A 19,199-nucleotide genomic window follows, 5' to 3' on the forward strand; every position below is an offset into this window, starting at 1 on the left:
GCTTGTATCTCACATCTCTTAGCATCATGCTGGGCAAAGTTGGTGCTCAATAAATACATACCAAAGGAACAAATTATTGTTAGATTTTAGGAACTCATACTTCCAGCTAAGATGGAGTAACTGGGAAAAGATTTACACTCCCACATGATCCAACCAAAGAACCAGACAAAATATATGAAACAATCATTTTCAGACGTTGTCCATCAGGCAACAGTGATTCCTGAAAGAGGAGATACAAACAATATAAGCTCAATGATTGTCCAGTTTGCTGTCTGAAAAGAGTTTCCAAATATAATGAGGAGGAACTCAGATAGAGTCTGTCAGACTCCCTGAGTTGAAGAGACAAAACTGGGAGTTTGGGGAGACAAAGATGGCTAGAACCTAGACAGGACAAAAGTGCTCAGAGAGATAACTCCAGAAATCTCTAGGGGGCTCCCCTTGAGGCTTCAGCTTAGTAATAATCAGTACATACATGTGAGCAGACTGTCCAAAGCCAAAGAAAGAACTACCCCAAAGAATTAAAAGGTGACAGCACCAAATCTTACTCAGAGCCAGAAGCAGTTTGTGTTCCCATCAGCCATTAGTAAAAAACCCAAACAAACAAAAACAAAAAGCAAATGAGACAGGCAAACTATTAAGGGCCCCCTAAAAAAAGCCTTTATTTCCCTTTGCTCTGACATATTCTTGCTGGGACCTGCACCCTCGCCCCACTCTACACATGTCTTGTAATGCAAATAGCATATGTCCTCCTCCTCCTCAAGCACACTCTCTCCATCTCTCTCTCTCTCTCTCTTAAAAAAAAAAAACAAAAAACAAAAAAAACAAACGTGGGGGGGGCGTACCTGGGTGGCTCAGTCAGTCAAACATCTGACTGTTGATTTTGGCTCAGGTCATGATCTTATGGTTCATGAGTTTGAGCTCTGCATCCAGGCTGACAGTGCAGAGCTTACTTTGGATTCTCTCTCTCTCTCTCTCTCTCTCTCTCTCTCAGCCTCTCTCTCTCTCTCTCTCTCTCTCTCTCAAAATAAGTAAATAAACTTAAAAAAATAAAACAAAACATCTGTACTAGACTAAAATCTGCTCAAACTCCAGCTAACAAAGCTTAAAATCAAGCCTCAAAGTTATCAAAATGACTAAATGTATCCCAGAACAAAGGTCACAAATATTTATAGGAATATAATAGTATCAGTACCTGAAAAGGTAAAACTTGCAATGTCTGGCATTCAATTAAAAATTACCAATCATGGGGCACCTAGGTGGTTCAGTTAGTTAAGTGTCCAACTTTAGTTCAGGTCACAATCTCATGGTTCCTGAGTTTGTGAGTTTGAGCCCTGCAGTGGGCTCTCTGATATCAGCATGGAGACTGCCTCGGATCCTCTGTCCCCTTCTCACTCTCCGCTCTTCCCCTGCTGGTTCTCTCTCTCTCAAATAAATAAAAGTAAAAAAAATAAAAAAGTATAAGTTACCTATCATGTAAAGTAGGAAAACAAAAAGACCTATAATAAAGAGAAAAATCAAACAAGAGAAACAGATCCAGAAATAACAGATGCTAGAATTAGTAGACAAGGACATTAAAACTTGAACATAATAGATATGTGGAATTGATGCTTTTTGCAAGACAAATCATAGCAGGTCGAGAAACTGATGCTGAATCCCATTTCACTGGTATCAAAAAATATTTCAACTCTTATACTCTCACAGGTAGAATGAATTGTATTTTGGCCACATATGGAGGCATTTCTTTGATGATCTTACACTTCAAGTTAAGGTCTAAAAAACACCTTCTATGAAAAGCAACATAAATGGATATTAAACTGTATCTCATCTGTTAAGTTCCCATGCCTGGGGAAGCTAATATCAATTCATCATGTGATACTCAATTTGTGTAATTTTGTGAACCTGGAAAAAAATGTAAATATAAAACTTAAAATATTCCCTATGTTCAAGAAAGTAGAATATAACACTGGGTATAAACTACACTGTAATTAGAACTTTAAAAATAATTTAAAAATTTAAAGTTAAAACCAAGAAATGTTGACAATGTTTATTGGTTTTTAAATATTTTATTTTTAAGTAATTCTACACCCAACATGGGGCTTGAACTCACAGCCCCCAGATCTAGTCCCATGTTCTACTGACTGAGCCAGCCAGGCACCTCATGGGTTTTTTTTTTTTTTTTTTGGTTTGTTTGTTCTTGTTGTTTTTGTTGTTGTTTTTTGAACATGTTTTATTATACACAGATGCAGAGAAAGAGAGAAGGCTCATGCAAGGGGCTCCTGGGTGACTATGAGAAGTAAGGGAGATGATTCATTTTCAGAAATACCAAATAAAAGCTGTACTGTCTAATTAGCAATAGATTTACAACCTATTGGAAATATGTACAAACCTCCCCCTCAACAATGGAATCCCAAACCCTTAGACACTTCACTTCCTGGTTCTTCTTCCCCTCCATTTCACAGGCTTATGTTCGTGGGCTTTGCAATGAGCATGCACTAAAGAACAGAGAGACAGAGACTGAAGGTCTCTGGGTCACCTCAGGGAATGTACATTTGTTCCAATCAGACTACTTTTTGCCTTATGTGGGCATAGGTGACCTCTGGGTAAGACTATTACCTCTGTAATACTCAGCCAATGAGGAACCAGAGGAGGGACTTGCATGCTAGGAGATAAACTGTCCACTGTAATTGCCCCAAGTGTGCATATCCATCAGACACCTGCTCTTGCAAGAATGTTGATTAAAGACTTGCTTCCCTGTGCTCTGTGAGCCTCTGAGTCCCTGTCCTTCCTTTGAACTTCCTTTGTCCTTCTTTTGGTCAATGGATTTATTTCTAACAGTGACTTAGTTAAGCATCCAATTCTTGATTTCAGCTTAGGTCCAGATCTCACAGTTGGCAAGATCAGCCCCACATTGAGCTTTGTACTGACAGCATGGAGGCTGCTTGAGATTCTTTAAAAAAATAAACTCAAAAGAAAGGGAGGGGACCTGGGCAGCTCAGTAGGTTACATCTGACTCTTGATTTGGCTCAGGGTCAGGATCTCATGGTTTGTGGGATTGAGCCCTGCATTGGGCTCTGTGCTAACAGCAGGGAGCCTGCTCAGCATTCTCTCTCCCTCTCTCCCTGCCCTTCCCCTGCTCACTTTCTCTTTCTGTCTTTAAAATAAATAAATAAGCTTAAAATAATTGGCTCATGCAATTATGGAGGCAGAGAACTTCCCAAGATCTGCAGTTGGCAAGCTGGAAACCCAAGAGAATCAATGTGAAGTTCTAGTTCAAGTCTGAAGGTCTAAGAACCAAGAGAGTTGATTGTATAAGTTCCTGTCCAAAAGCTAGCGTGCTTGAGACCCAAGAAGAGCTGATATTTCAGTCCTGGTCCAGGTCCAAAGGCTGGAAAATACCAATGTTTCAGCTCAAGCAATCAGGCAGGAGGAGTTTCCTCTTACTAAATTTTTTTTGTTCTTTTCAGGTTTTCAATTGTTAGGATGAGACCCACCCATATTAGGGAGAGAAATATGCTTTACTCAGTCTATTCAAATGTTAATCTCACCCTGACAAACACACCCACAGCTGAATAATGTTTGGCTAAATGTCTAGATACTTCATGATATAGTATAATCGACACATAAAATTAACCATCACAGAGTATGTTTTTGTTGTTGTTGTTTTTAAGATTTTATTTTTAAGCAATCTCTACAGCCAATGTGGGGCTTGGGTTTACAATCCTGAGATCAAGTGTCATATGCTCTACGACTGAGCCAGCCAGGCACCCTTAACTATCACTGAGTGTTTTGTTTTGTGTTTTTTTTTTTTTAATTTTTTGTTTTTTTTTTTTAACGTTTATTTATTTTTGAGACAGAAAGAGACAGAGCATGAACGGGGGAGGAGCAGAGAGAGAGGGAGACACAGAATCGGAAGCAGGCTCCAGGCTCTGGGCCATCAGCCCAGACCCCGACGCGGGGCTCGAACTCACGGACCGTGAGATCGTGACCTGAGCTGAAGTCGGACGCTCAACCGACTGAGCCACCCAGGCGCCCCTGTTTTGTGTTTTTTAATGTTTATTATTTTGAGAGAGAGAGAGCATGAATGTGTGCACAAGCAGGGGAGGGGCAGAAAGAGAGGGAGAGAGAGAATCCCAAGCAGGCTCCACACTGTCAGCACAGAGCTCAATGCAAGGCTCAATCTCATGAAATGAGATCATGACCTGAGCCAAAATCAGGAGTTGGAGGCCCAAATGACTGAACCACCCAGACACCCCCATATATTTGTGATTTTTTTTTTTTTTTTTAGTTTTATTTCTCCTATTCATTTCTAGTTTCATTCCACTGTAATCAGAAAATGTTCTTTGTGGAGCGCCTGAGTGGCTCTGTCGGTTAAGTGTCTGACTTTGGCTCAGGTCATGATCTCACAGTTCGTGAGTTTGAGTGAGCCCCACATCAGGCTCTCTGCTGTTGGTGCAGAGCCTGCTTTGGATCCTCTGTATCCTTCTCTCTCTCTCTGCCCCTCCCCTGCTTGTGCTCTCTCTCAAAAATAAATAAACATAAAAACATAATAAAATAAGATTTCGTAGGACTGGGGCACCTGGGTGGTTCAGTTGGTTCAGCGTCCAACTTCAGCTCAGGTCATGATCTCACAGTTTGTGGGTTTGAGTCCCACATTGGGCTGTGTGCTGTCAGCACAGAGCCTGCTTCAGATCCTCTGTCCCCCTCTCTCTGCTCCTCCCATGCTGTGCTCTCTTTCTCACTCTCTCTCAAGAATAAACATTTTTAAAAAAGAAAAATAAAATTTCTTAGGATATGTTTTGTGACCAAGATATGGTTGGTCTGTCCTGCAGAATGTCCCATGTGCACTTGACAAGAATGTGTATTCTGGTGTTGTTGTTGGAGTACATGTAGTATCTGTTAGGTCAACTTTGGTCTACAGCATTGTTAAGTCTTCTATCTTCTTATTGATCTTCTGTCTGGTTGCTGTAGCTATTTTTGAAAGCGAAATATTGAGTTTCTAGCTATTACTGTAGAACTATCTATTTCCCCTCTCAATTCTGTCAATTTTTGTTTCATGTATTTTGGGGCCCTGTTGGATGCATGTATGTTTATAATTATTGTATGTTCTTTCTGTATTGTACCTTTTATCAATATATTTCTTTCTTTGGGGAACCTAGCTGGTTCAGTGAGAAGAGTGTAGGACTCTTTTTTATTTTTTAATATTTATTTATTTTTGCGAGAGAGAGACAGAGCATGAGCAGGGGAGGGGCAGAGAGAGAGAGGGAGACACAGAATCTGAAGCAGGCTCCAAGCTCCAAGCTATTAGCACAGAGCCCCATGTGGGGCTTGAACTCATGAGCTGTGAGATCATGACCTGAGTCAAAGTCGGATGCTCAACTGACTGAGCCAACCAAGTGCCCCAGAAGAGTATAGGACTCTCGATCTTGGGGTCATGAGTTTGAGCCCTATGTTGGGTGCAGAGATTACTTAAATAAGTTTAAAATATATATATATATATATATATATATATATATATATATATATATATATATATATACATACATACACACATATATATACACACAAATATATGTATATGTACATATATATATATACACACACTTTGTCTCTTGTAACTTGTTTTGACTTAAGTCTATTTTGTCTTACAATAATATAGCCACCCAGCTTTTGGTTACTGTTTACATGGAGTATATTTTTCCATCCTTTTACTTTCTTTTTGTAAAAATATTTATTTATTTTTTTATTTTGAGAAAGAGAACGAGCAGGGGAGGTGCAGAGATAGGGAGCGAGAGAGCATCCCAAACAGGCTCTGAGCAGTCAACACAGAGCCCAATGCGGGGCTCCAACCCACAAAGTGGGAGATCATGACCTGAGCCAAAACCAAGAGTGTATGCTTAACCAACTGAGCCACCCAGGTGCCCCTGGCAATCCTTAGACATAGGACAGCAGCGCCACCTACTGGGGAAATGGAGAGTCACCCCATTAGAATCAGGCTTCTGTACTCAAGGCTGGTGTGGGTGGCATAGGCTGGAGGTGGGCTCTGGATGTCCAGAATGGTATTCTTCACCTGAGCTTTGGACCTTCAACTTGCCAAAGGTCTTTTCCAGACATTATGTCTTAGCATTACCAAGGTAACTATTGTATTAAGAATCTCATCAATAATCAGAAACAAGGAGACTATGACAGTTTTCTCATTGCATGGTCCACACCTGAACTCTGGAAATAGCTGCCTGAAAGAGTCTCTTACAAGCCAACTCTCTGCCCCGTCCTTCTAAACTTCTGTTTGATTTAGGCCTTTTGAGAACCTGCTGAAAGCCAACCTCCTCCAAGATTGTGCCATGTATATGTATGCACCTGCATGCGTACACACACACACACACACACACACACACACACACACATCTACTTTCTCTTTCTCACATACACAAGTTGCTTTTGCTTGTAATGTTTGGGGATCCAGAAAGAGTAAGTAGGTATAAACTTGTATTGAATGAATGGCACCTCAGTCCAATGGCATAGTGGGTCTCCAATAGCAATCAAGTTTCTGATCCAGGTGGGGAATGTTCCTGGCAACACTGAATGAACAAAGCAAGATAAGAATGGTAACAATAGGGCACCTGGGTGGCTCAGTTGGTTGAGACTTGTGGTCTCTTTCTCTCTCAAAATAAATAAATTTTTAAAAGTAAAAAAAAAAAAAAAGAATACTAACAGTGATAACCACTAGCACTTATCTAGCATTTACTATGTGCCAGCCACTGTTCTCTTGATGCTTGTATTCTTCACTCAATCCACTTCTCTTCAAGGTAGAAGTCATTACTCTCGTATTACAGGTAAGAAAGCTGAGTGGGAAGGTGAATGACTTGCCCAAGGCCACACAGCTAGTGAGTCGCCATACCAGGGTTCAATTCTGGCAGAAGGATACCACATTGTGTATACAATCTGGTCTCAACCTTATGAATTTTTTTTATTTAATGAATCTTTAAAATAGACATACCACAGTGAACAAAGGCTCTGTTCTCATGGAGTTTTTATTCTAGTAGAGGAGATAAGACAAATCAATTAGTTTACATATAATGTCTAGTAGTGGTAAGTACTCTGAACAAAATGGCAAGAAACACATCCAGCATACTCTCTCCAGGATTCAGCCAGGGCACTTTATTAAAGGTCTCCCGGATCCTAGGGCAGACAGAAGTTGTTTCCCTCCCTTCCTGCCTACTGTGCATCCAAAGTTGCTGGTTGACAGAAGAGGTAACAAGAAATGATTAACAAGGGCAGGCTCTGCTTAGAGGTGGCTACACTGGGCAGCTTACCAAAAAGCTCCAAATTATTGGAAGAAGGATTTGGTTTCAAGATGAACCAATTGGGAGGGCATGAGACTCGGGCAGGACCCAGAACTATGGGCATGATTTGGACTTATGCTACACTTAGCCCAAGGCCTGATATGTAGCAAGTGCTAAGTAAATGTGTCAAATGACTGTTAGAACCAATAAATGAAAAGAAAAACAGAAGGTGTGTTGATAAGTGTATGTATGATTGAGAGGCCTCAAAAGCTCCCAGAGGCCCACGTATTGACTGCCAGACTCATCTGGGTGGGAGGAAGGTAGGCTGATAATAGATACTGTTGGGAAGCTGGGGAAGCCTAGTGTGAGTGGGACAGCCCAGCTCTGGTGAGTGCAGGTCTAGATTCTCAGCTGGGTTTAAAGATGTTCTTTCTTTTAGAGTCTCCAGTAGGATGACTTGAAATAGCTCCAAGGAGATGGCAGAGCAGATGGGCCCCTAGAAGCTCCCCTAGTCCAACTTCTCAGGCTCTAGAGGGCAGTGCAAGCCAAGATGGCCTGGAGATGACCCATGACTCACAGCCAGCAGAGGCAGAAACAGACTGGAATTTCACTGACCTTAACTAAGCACACTCCAGAAGCTCCGAGCCTGATTAGGATCAATCTATCTATCATCTATCTATTTATCTATCTATCTATCATCTATCTATATTTTTGAAGAGAGAGAATGTGTTAGCAGATGAGAGGGGCAGAGGCAGAGAGAAAATCCCAAGCAGGCTCCTTGTCCAGTGTGAAGCGCCACACTGGGCTAGATCTCGTGACCTTGGGATCATGACCTGAGCCTAAATCAAGAGTTGGAGATTCAACCAACAGAGCCACCCAGGCATCCCAGAATCCTTTTAAATGATAGGCAAGATTGTGTGTGTAGGGAGTGATTGTCTGGGAAAAGTGTTAACAGCCTTTTCAGATTATGAAATTAAGGAAGGTTGGGGACCTTTGCCACAGGCTCTGTCCCATACAAGACCTAAGCTGCCTCCCCAAACGTTGACATGCAGCCCCACCTCCTCCCTTGGGGCCTGCCGTTGAGTACTCAGTCACCCCATCCAGGACTCTCTCTGTGTCCAATCAGAGGGATGGCAAGATACAAGACTTTTTTCCTGTCCTTAGGGGTTGCTGGGCACAGCTGGGAGCTTGGAGCAGCTTCCTGCAGCTGCTGGGGACAGGAAGCCAAGGAATGTGTATGCTTCTCTGGCTTTCCTGGGACCCAACTGTCCTGCCACTGAAGTCACTGGTCTCTACCAGGCCCCACTTCAGGCCTCACTGTGGGTACATTTTATCCCATTATGAAAGGAATCTGGGACAGATGACTCCAGTGTTGGGCAATGCAGGTCCAGCAGGAGGCTGCCCAGCTGCCTATCTTGTTAGTTCCCCTATCTCCTTCCCTGAGCTCCCCCTCCCTACTTGACCCCCATTCCAGAGCATTCTGCTCAGAGCCAGGCAAGTTCCAGCAAAGTCTAGGATGCCTGGTCAGGGCCTGCTTGGGCAGTCACCTTTGCCCCATTCTTGTCCATCTGGCCAGGCCTAGACAGGCTCTGCCACTGTTGAACCCCTCCCAGGAATTTACCAAGCCAGCAGGAAACTCAGCTGCTCCCTTCCCCAAAGTCAGCTTCAGTGACCCCTGCTCCAGGTGGCCTTCTCAGACCAGGCAGGTTGCTTGACTCCCCTCCACGCACCTTGTTTCCTGCATGCAGCTTTCCCCACTAAGGAGTGGGAATACACACTTCTTAGTTGTCCCGGCTGTGACTTCTAACTTTTCTGCCTTTGGTCTTCTATTGCATTTCTGGGGACAGAGTAGATGCTCAGTAAAGGGCTTTGTGAGTTGACTTGGTTACTTCCCTGCCCTCCACCCAGGTCCTTACCCTTTTACAATCAAGGACTCAAGTGAGTTTAGATTAAATGCCAGAGCTGCATAACCCGATAATCCTGCAGAAATTTATAATCGGGCTACCCTGAGAATACCTCTGTCCAATCACTGTGCCCCCAGGCCCTTTCACTGCTCTTTGAAATGGGCTAGCTGATCTGGAGGCTTCTGCCTTTTCTTCCAACCTCTTCACCACCCCCACTCCCCTTACTCTCATAGCTCAACAGTGTCAAGACCCCACCAAGGTGAGGCCAAGGGGCCACTGGCCATGTGCACTAGGGAGGAAGACAGGGGCCTGGCCATGTTTCTCCCAAATCTGTAGGGCCATCTCCTGAGTCCAAGGCCTCTGGGTCCTGGGCTCCAGAGGTAAATGGGTCCAGCTAGTTGAAGTTTGGATACAGCTGTATCCATTTGTTCACTCATTTGGCAAACATCAGTGGAGTCCTCACCCCTGGGCCAGGCACAGTGAAGGCTATAAAGGTGAACACAGATCCATAGCTTGGGCACTTACTGTGTAACCTCTGGTAAGTGACTTAAATCTTGGGCCTCAGTTTCCTCATCTGCAACCTGGGGCCAAAAACTGCCATGGAGGGTTATTAGGAGGTACAGAGAGATTTTGTGTGTCCGGGGGTGCAGGACAGAGCTCAATGATGGTAGATGTTATTATCAAAGTCCATCTTAACCCTCTAGGAGCTTGGGGTCTCATAGAGACAACGAGAAGTCAGATGCTGGGAAGACTTGTGGGTGTTGTTCTTGAGTAGGATAAGCAGGACTTGGGTAGGTGGAGGAAGAGGGGCCCTCACAGGTGGTACTCTGCAGGGAGTTGAGGAAAGGGGATGAGGCAGGTCCCTATTGCCCAGGGTGGTATAGAGTGGGGCTTAAATTTATTCTGCAGGTAGCTGGGAATCCTGAAGTTATACTGGCTCTGGAGTTTGGACTCCAAAATGCCAATTGGATTCTCTGGGAGGTCTCTGCAGAAAGCCCCAGGAGGCCTCATTTTTAATCAAATGTCCATTCATTCCAATTTTATTAGGTACATTCTAAGTGCCTGGCCGTGTCTCAAATGATAGAAGTTCCCATGATGGAGGGAGGGAGTAGACAGACACAGATTGTCCAGTCTGTGCTAGGGATAAAATTTATTTTTTAAAAATTTTATTCTTTTAAGTAGGCTTCATGCCCAATGTGGGGCCCAACGTAGGGCCCAAACTCATGACCCTGAGATCAAGACCAGTGCTCACACATGCTCGCTCTCTGTAAAATTAAGATAAAGAAATAAAAGAGTGACTAAAAAAAAAAAAAAAAAAAAAAAAAAAAAGACCTAAGTTGAGATCAGGAGTTGGATGCTTTTAGAAGTTTATTTATTTTTATTTTTGAGAGAGACACAGAGAGAGAGAGCACCAGAAGGGAGAGAGAGAGAGGGAGACAGAGAATGGCAAGTAGGCTCTGTGCTGTCATCAAGAGCCCTATGTGGGCTTGAATTCATGAGTTGTGAGATCATGACCTGAGCTGAAACCAAGAGTCGGATGCCTAACTGACAGAGCCCTCCAGGAGCCCAGGAATTGGATGTTTAATGGACTGAGCCACCCAGACGCCCCTGCTAGTGATAAACTTTAAATCTGATATAATAATATGGTGGGCTCAGCAGGTATCCAGAGCAAGGACACTTGTCCAGGCTAGACACTGAGACAGGGGATGAGCAGGAATGAGGTAGGCCAAGTGGGAAAAGAATGCTGTGGGCAGAAGTGGTGCATGTAGGAGGGCTTGAGAGGAGCTGACAAATGCCTGGCATGTTTGTAGCAACTGAAAGAGGCTCCACGTGACCTGAGTCATGTGCAAAGAATACACTGGGGTAGGGGTGCCTGCCTGACTGGCTCAGTAGATACAGCATGTGACTCTTGATCTCAAGGTGGGTCTTGAGTTCAAGCCCCACATTGGGTCTAGAGTCTACTTGAAAAAACAAACAAACCTGGAGTAACAAAAAAAAACGTGGGGGGGGTAGGTATGAAGAGAAATGGAAGTGGAGATGGGATATATGGGGAGGATGTAGGGTGGAGAGGTGGGGGGGGTGGGTAAAGTTTTGACGGGGAGGGGCCAAAAGCTGGGCAGGTGAGAGGGTAGTGAGGAGTCCTTATCCTCCAGCAACAGAAAGTCAGGCAGAGAGCCCTGAGTAGGACAGGTAGATTTGGGTTTTGAGGTTTGCTCTGGCTGCTCCAACACGAGGACTGGGTTAACAGGTGGTGCTGAAAGCAGCCTCTAGCAGAGGACAAAGTCCCACAGCTCTTCCTCCCTGCAGCCCCCTCCCATTGTTCTATGGGAAGACCAAGGCCCAAGAAGACAAAGGGGTAGGTGCTGGCCCCTCACCCTCAGGCTGACAGGAGGCCAGGGGATCTTGGCTCTGGAGGAGCCTGGGAGAAATGGCAGCTGTTGCTTCTTGCAAAGGTGCAGGTGGCCCACAGCTGTGGTGGATCTCTAGGACTAGAGGTCACTGACATCTGAAAGACAGGGCTGTGGGTGGGCCTGCAGGGCCATCAAGACAGGGGAGGAGGAGGTGATCCTGGCAGTTCAGACTGTGGCAGTGCCTTGCAGTAATCCAGCTGTCAGGGAACAGCTGCAGGCCCAGAAGAGGGAGGGAGCCAGGGCAGCAGCAGGTGAAGAAGCTCCCTGGTTTCTGGGCCATGGGAATGGAGAATGGCAGCCAGTGAAGAGATGGGGGATGGGGATGGGATTGGGGGAAGGGAGCATCTGCTTGTTCCTTTGCATTCAGATGAGACTGGAAATCTACAGGGAAGGAAATGCTGGGTTAGGGACGGGAGCTAGGGAGGGAGCCAAGTGCTCTCCTACCCCTTCTATAGGTTTCCCCCAAGACCATCCTCCTAGGTTGCATTGCCTTCCTCAGGACCCCTCTGGAACCCTAGCCCACACTAGTCCCTGGGTTGCTTTTTCCTTCTCCTCCCCGCCTCAGCTCCTCATATGCACCCATATCCTGGGCCCTTCTAGGAAGGAAAGGAAACAACCATGGGCCTTTTGTTAAACTTTGGTTCACAAGGATCAGAAAGGGAAAAGGTCTGGAGAGGGAAAGGGGTTTGCCCAAGTGGCCAGTCAGAGGCAGGCCCCAGTGCCCCTGCCTGGGTGCACCCAGCCCTCAGGGCCTCAACTCTGGGCTGCCCACTAGTACCCACGCACCTTAAAAGCAAGGAGGCCTGAAGTTACCTGCCTCCTGTGAGCTGAGGGGACTCACTGGGGGGTGGGATTGGTCCCAGTGTTTGTGGGTGCAGTAAAGAGGCCTGTAAAGAGGCCCCCTTTTTGGCCCACCTCAACACCAGGGCCACTGACATTGAACTAATTACCAAGGGTCCCAGGCAGCAGAGTACCAGGAAGTTTCAGGCAGAAGGAGGGTAGGGGGTCAGCTGAGGCCAGCCTTCTTTTTGGGGCCCCTCCAACATGGCATGAGCAGCTGCTGGGCCCTGGCTCTGAGGCCCAGGATATCCCTGTCCAGAGCAGCCTTCCCTCTACCCTCAAGTCCTCACCTTTGTATTATACCAGCTGCCACAATCACTTATGTGCCTGGGGGCATGGAGATGGGATGGGGGAGACAGATGAAATGTTTTCTTTCTTTCTTTTTTTTTAATGAATGTTTCTTTTCACCTCTGAGGAAACTCACCACCTGTCATGAATGGGTCTTTATATGGGACATGTCAATACCTCTGCAGAGAGCCATCACCGTGCTTGCAACAAGCCATGCCCATACCCAGAGCTCTGACTTTAAGCTGGGGTATCTCTTACCTCAAGGGCCCATGCTGAGCCCAGCCTCCAGTGCTTCCCACTGCAGGCCTTCCTGGTCTCTGGGGTCCCTTGTCAGGTTCAGCCTACTGATCCCTGCTGATGGACATAGACCCTCTCCTGTGTATTCATGGGTGACCCCAGCCAGGACCTCAGTCCAGTTTGGGTAAATGGCAACAGCAGAGATGGACCTTTGAAGGTCACTGGCCTTGAGCAGAGAGCAGGAGGGAGATGGATGGGACAGCTGACCAGGGCCTTCCTTGCCTGCCAGATGATACCCTACCAGTCCCCAGTGCCTTCTTTGTATCTGTGTCCGGCAGCATCCCAGGGGAGTTGGGTGGGAAACTGCCCTGGAACCTGTCCTGTGTGGCGGGGCCTTCCTCCTATACTCCTCACTTCCTGCTCACCCTCATCCCCTCTTCTACTCTCTCCCACCTCCACCTTGGCCCAGCCCATGGACTTCCCTCCAACCAGGAGTTGGTAGTAGGCTCTGTTCTGCAGGGGGGCTCTGCAGGGTGTCTCTAAAGCTCAGACCTGCAGCATGTACCAGGAACTGCCCAAACCCAAGGGAGCGGACATTGTTCCCTCCCCCTCCTCCTTCTCTGAAGCTGGAAGGGGGAGTGCCACCTCTCTGCATTCCCTGAGAAGGTGGAGGCAGGGAAAGTGAGAAATGTTCTCTTTAAATGCTTGTTCAGACTTGACTTCTGTGGTGCCTGGTGCCCCTCCCCCACAAGTCCCCTTTTCTGCCCCTACCCCTGCCTGCTCCCTCACCTCTCTTTCCCCACCTTCCAGGGACAGGGCTCTGGGGGCTGGGGCCAAGCCATTGCCCCCCCATTCCTCACCCTGCCACATTCCTTCCAGGAGGCCTGAGGGCACCATCCCCGCTCCCCTCCTTCTTGCTCCCGCCCTTCAGCTTCCATGTCCCTTGCTCCTGGGATCCTATACTCCTGGCAAAGCCCAACCTGGTTAAATCCAGCTCTGGCGCCTACCCTCCCACCATTTGTTCTTTGTCCTTTGTTCACTGTTCCATTCACTGCTCAGACCATGGCTACCTCCAAGGTTCTCAGACCTGCCTGGCCACTTCTTCCTCTGCCTTTACCATGGCCATTTCCTAGGCTTGTTCTATTCCTTCCCTAGAAAACCCTAGGGCTCCCTCATCCACCTCCTGCAGGATTCACTTCCCTGGTGCGCTGGACCACAGAGCAGACTCTGGCCCATCCTGGCATTCCCATCCCCTGATTATTATATTTTCATTTACTTACTAATTTAATCTTCATCCTGTTACACTAGAGTTTGGGCTCCACAACAGCAGTGCTTGTTCCTCTCAACCCTGGTTGTGTTCTCAGCATACAATAGACTCCATAAATATCTGTGGACTGACAACACATGGATGGGTGTTTCATCTTGGCCCTGACTCAGCCACATAAAGGGATCTTCTGTCACTTTCAGTGAGCAAGCAGGTCTAAAGTCCACACATGGGGTCACTTGATGATGGGATGACCAAAAGGCTCAGAGAAGGCAAGTGACTTATATAAGATCACACAGTGAACTTAGCTCTGGGGCCCAGCAAGAACTTATGCTTCATATGGACACAATGCGAAGTTTAGCTGAGGAGCTAATGTTCACTCTTTATCCTTTTATTAGCTTCCCTCAAATTGGCCACAGGAATCCTTCTCATTCTTTCCAGAAATGTTGGGGATTCCCCAGACCACAGTTGGGGCTCCTAGAGGCCCTGGCTGTCTCTGTCAGAACTCAGCCTAAAGCAAAGACTGTCTACTTGGGTCCAACACTTTCCAGTGTTTCAAGGGCATACCTAACAGCCACAATACCAGAATGAGAATCAGTGATGTTGGGTAGCCCATTAATGTCTCTTGAATAGGGGCCACTAAGGGGAGCCCAGGCTGATGAGAGAAACAGGCCCAGATCTTAGGCCAGCTCTGAGTGGAAGAGGTGTTCCTGTCCCGGGGGAGCCAGTGGCAGAGCCCTGAGCCAGATCTGGACACATGGCTGAGAGCAGAGAAGGGAATGTCAACCTGGCTGAACCAGAACAGTATCTATCGGTAGCTTCCCCAACAACTGGGGGCTAGCTGGTCAGTGACTGAAGAGAATTAACAAATAAGACCTTCAGTTTGCTTGCTTCCACTGGCTGCCTAGCCAGACCGGACCTAATCTGGTGTTAGCCCAGTGTTCAAGGCCATAAGCCCAGTGTTTTGGGAACTGTTGCCCAAAGTCAGCCTTGGAGGATTGTCTTATTTCAGAGCCAGCAGGGAGTGGGATGTAGCTGAGACATGTGTGTCCACCCAGGAGGAAGAGGCGATTTTATTCATTCACTCAACACGCATTCTTGCTGTGGGGTTTGTGTCCCCATAGGATGCTTATTTGTGGAAGGCCAGGTGTGGAAGCTGCCACCTGGATGACTGGAGGAAGGCCCTGTGCCAGTCAGGTATAAAAGGGTCTGGTGGAAGTGCTGGAGTGGAGGGCCCTGCAAGAGAGGAACTGGCTCCTGGGAAGGCTGGTGGTGGCCAGCAAACACTCCTACTGGCACTTTCTCCCGGATGAACTTATCAGCCTTTTCTTTCTTCCAGAGCTGCCAGACAATCTGCCTTCTGTTAAATCCAGACAAAAGGGATCCCTCCCTTGCCCTGACTTGGCTGGCCCTGCTTGGGCATTTGGGTCAGGAGCCTCCATCCTCAGCCAGCTCTGCCCCTTGACCCTCTTCACTGGGTCTGGGGGAGTATCAGGAGCAGGAGCCTCCCTCCCTCTGGAAGAGTCTGAAGCTGGGCACCAGCCCTTAGCCTTCAGTTCCTTGGCAACAAGCCAGAATAAAAGTCCTGGAATCCTAGGACCAAAAGAAAGTTTGGTCCATGTTGGTGTCTATTGGGTTTTGTCTGAGCTAGAATCAAGGCTTTAGCTAAGATCATATTGGCCCCAGGTAAACACTGGGACATCTTCCTTGGGCTTTACACAGGGTTTGGACCCTTGGTGATGACTACCAGACAGGAAGTGAGGAAAGCAACATCTCCGGATTTTCTTCCCAACCAGAAATTGAGTCTCTAGTAAATGCGGGCTGTTAGGTAATGGTTGCAATGTAGGGCCAAGCAGGTTGGTCTCTGGCCTCAAGGGCTCATACTCCAGTGGGAGAGACAAACCTTAATCAGATAATTTTTTTGGAGCCTCTGGCTTAGGGTCTAAGTGGAGGAAGCACTGGAGGGTGAAGGGCCAGGAGAGTTGAGCTGTCAGGTCTGAAGAGCCCCATTCTCAGCATCTTGATCAATCCTCCCCCAGCCCATACCACATGGGCTTCTTGGACAGCTGTTCTTGGGTGTTCTCTGGGCCTCACTTTTGGCCATGCCCTCAAACTGGCTGTGAGCACCAAGCCTGACCTAGGGTGGCCTAGGCCTTCCTGGGATTCCAGAATAGCACCCAAGAGTGAGTCACTGGGGACCTTGTGCTGAGCCCTAGGGTGGGTTATGCACTTTTCCCCGGGAGGGGAAAGGCTTTGAGACTCTCAGGACTACAGAGAGTAACAAGCTTTGACTTTACAGCCCCCACTTAACCTAGGGGCTCATGAAGATAGCTGTCTACTTCCCTCTTTACTTTCTTATGGCCTTTGGGGGTGAGGGGATGCTGATTGGGCTCTAGCTGGGGCTAGTTAGGCCCCAAAAGGCTGGTCAACTCTGGCCAGCCAGGACGCCTGCCTTTTAGAGCCTGAAGGAACAGGGGGTTGGGGAGCACTCCAGCTCCAGACAAAAATGAAGAAAGGTAGCGGTGAGGCCCAGAGTTTAGAGGCTAGAGGGAGGAAAACCTGTGAGATGTGCCAGGACTGAAGGTCTACGGAAGGGGGAGAGCATTAGGGTCAGTGCCTCTAACTGAACCCCAAACTTAGAGAGGCAAAGATTGGAAAGGATTTGGTTGTGAGGGCTTCAGGCACACTCTGGTTGTTGCGCCATCCTTCCAGGACTAGGAAGGTCTTATTCCACCTTCTGGCACCAATTGGTTGAGGTCCCTTCCTTGGTCAGAAATCTGGGGGTGCTTAGGCATGGGGCACTGGCACTCTGGAGGCCAGAATAAGGCCTGGTGCTTCATTTAGGAAGATCAGGGCCAAAAGGGAAGAAGTGGAGTTACTCTGGCAGCCATGGATGGTCAGTGAGGACTAGAATGGCCAGCAGCTTCTGTGCAGATGGTAGGAGGGCGGTGCCTCAGGAGGTCAGCACTCACTGCTGTCTTTTGCTTCGGAAAAACATAACATATACCTATACAGTGGGCACTAAAATGCCCAGCAGAACCTAGGGCTACAAAGCAGTGCCTGGTGTATGTTGGAGGAGGGGAGGGGTGAGTGTGGAGACTTGGTAAAATGAAGGAGTGAACGAAAGAATGTATTTTATTTAGAAACCCAATAACTTTCCACATTGTTAGCCTTTTCAAAGCAGCAGAATTTTAAATTTGGATTTGAGAGGCCACTAATTTTTTAGTTTTAACATGTAAAGGATGGTTTTGGGGCCTTTTCCCTGGGTTTTAGTTCCTTTTCTAATCTATGTGAATGAGGTTTGGAGCTTATGCATTTAAGTATAAAGAATCACAGGGGCGCTTGGCTGGCACAGTTGGTAGAACATGAGACTCTTGATCCTGGGGTTGTGAGTTCGAGCCCCACTTTGGATACAGAGATTACTTAAAAAAAACACAAAAACTTGGGGCGCCTGGGTGGCTCAGTGGGTTGACCATCCAACTTTGGCTCAGGTCATGATCTTGTGGTTTGTGGGTTCCAGCCCTGGGTAGGGCTCTGTGCTGACAGCTCAGAGCCTGGAGCCAGCTTCAGATTCTTTTATTTATTTTTTATTTTTATTTAATGTTTTTAAATGTTTATTTTTAGGAGAGAGAGAGAGAGAGAAATGAAGCAGGTTCCAGGCTCTGAGCTGTCAGCATAGAGCCCAATGTGGGGCTCGAACTCACAAACCACGAGATCATGACCTCAGCTGAAGTCGGACACGTAACTGACTGACCTACCCAGATGCCCTCTGCTTCAGATTCTGTCTCACTCTCTCTCTCTCTGCCCCTGCCCTGCTCTCCCTCTCTCTCTCTCTCAGAAATAAATATTATTTTTAAAAAATCTTAAAAAAAAATCAGACAGGTATGTGTATTTCAGAGATGAGACTTTCAGCTCTCTGAGATTTATTTTTCCTAGACACTCCTTAAGGAGGAGAAAGCAGGGGAGACCCAGACTTTTCTGGATGCAGGGAGGACCCCCACGCAGGCAGCAGCCAGTTCTGTGTTCAGAATGTGCTCTCTGACAAAAGTGTAGGCTTGGAATTCCAGCCTGGACACAGGCCCAGGAGGGAATGGACACATCCTGACTACGGTTTGGTAGGGAAAAGGAGCAGAGCTCACCATGAGTCCCATCCCAACCCATCCAGTAATTATTCAGGTCCAGTGACTGTCAGGTCTGGGGACTTGGGGGTAGGAGGCCATAGGTAAGCCCTGGGGGGAGAGCACCTTTAGGACCCTCCCCTTGAAGGGAGGAGGACCTCATCAGTAACCTCCGCTCCTTATTCCCTCACCCCCTGAAAGAATGCGGGCCACAAGTAGCGAGTGACCAGCGCCAGCGGGTCAGAGCTATTTCTGGCACCAGGAGAGGCAACGGATTCCGGAGTTCAGGGCGGGGGGAGGGGACGGGGGTCAGGCCTGAAGCGTTTCCCGGACGTCCTCGCCTGCTGGGGGTTAGGCCTTTGGAGAGCGGCCAGCTTCCCGCCCTTCCGGCCCTCGCCTCAGTTTCCCCATCCGTGTAAGGGCCACAAAACAGGGTAGTCATCCTTAGCAATTTAGAGGACGCTTTCTGATTGTTTTCATGGCTTAGAAATACCTCTCGATTTGCGTTCCAGGGAAATCGGAGGGCCAAACGATAGGCGGTCAGTTGTGGCAGGGCCAGTTCTCGAGCCTGACCACCCTGGGTCGGTTGGGAGCGTCTCAGAGGCCCCAATGCCTGAGATTGGCGGGACGCCCCTCCCCCCCCTACCAGCCCAGAGGGCTGGGGGCAATACGGACGGGCCGGGGCGTGTCCCGGGGACGGACGCTACTGGCCGGGGGCAGGGCTTCCGGGATAGGGCGTGTCCTCTTGGACAGGGGCGTGGCGGGCCAATGAGCAGAGCGGCGCGGATGAAGGCGGGGCCTGTGCGCGGGTGCGGCGCGCTGCGGGGCGGCGGACGCTGGCAGAAGCGGGCGTCGCG

At 47.7% G+C, this 19,199-nt stretch overlaps 1 long non-coding RNA gene across 1 annotated transcript; it reads right to left on the bottom strand.

Moving 5' to 3' along the window:
- Window positions 1-131: 131 nt before the first annotated feature.
- On the bottom strand, window positions 132-19,043 carry LOC122214345. Its single transcript, XR_006199838.1, has 4 exons — window positions 18,836-19,043; window positions 14,241-14,354; window positions 9,011-9,117; window positions 132-220 (listed from the first exon to the last, which is right to left on the bottom strand). It is a non-coding gene; the product is annotated as an uncharacterized LOC122214345 (long non-coding RNA).
- Between the last annotated feature and the right edge of the window lie 156 nt (window positions 19,044-19,199).

Source organism: Panthera leo, chromosome A2 (genome assembly GCF_018350215.1).
Source record: "Panthera leo isolate Ple1 chromosome A2, P.leo_Ple1_pat1.1, whole genome shotgun sequence".
NCBI classification, from domain to species: domain Eukaryota; kingdom Metazoa; phylum Chordata; class Mammalia; order Carnivora; family Felidae; genus Panthera; species Panthera leo.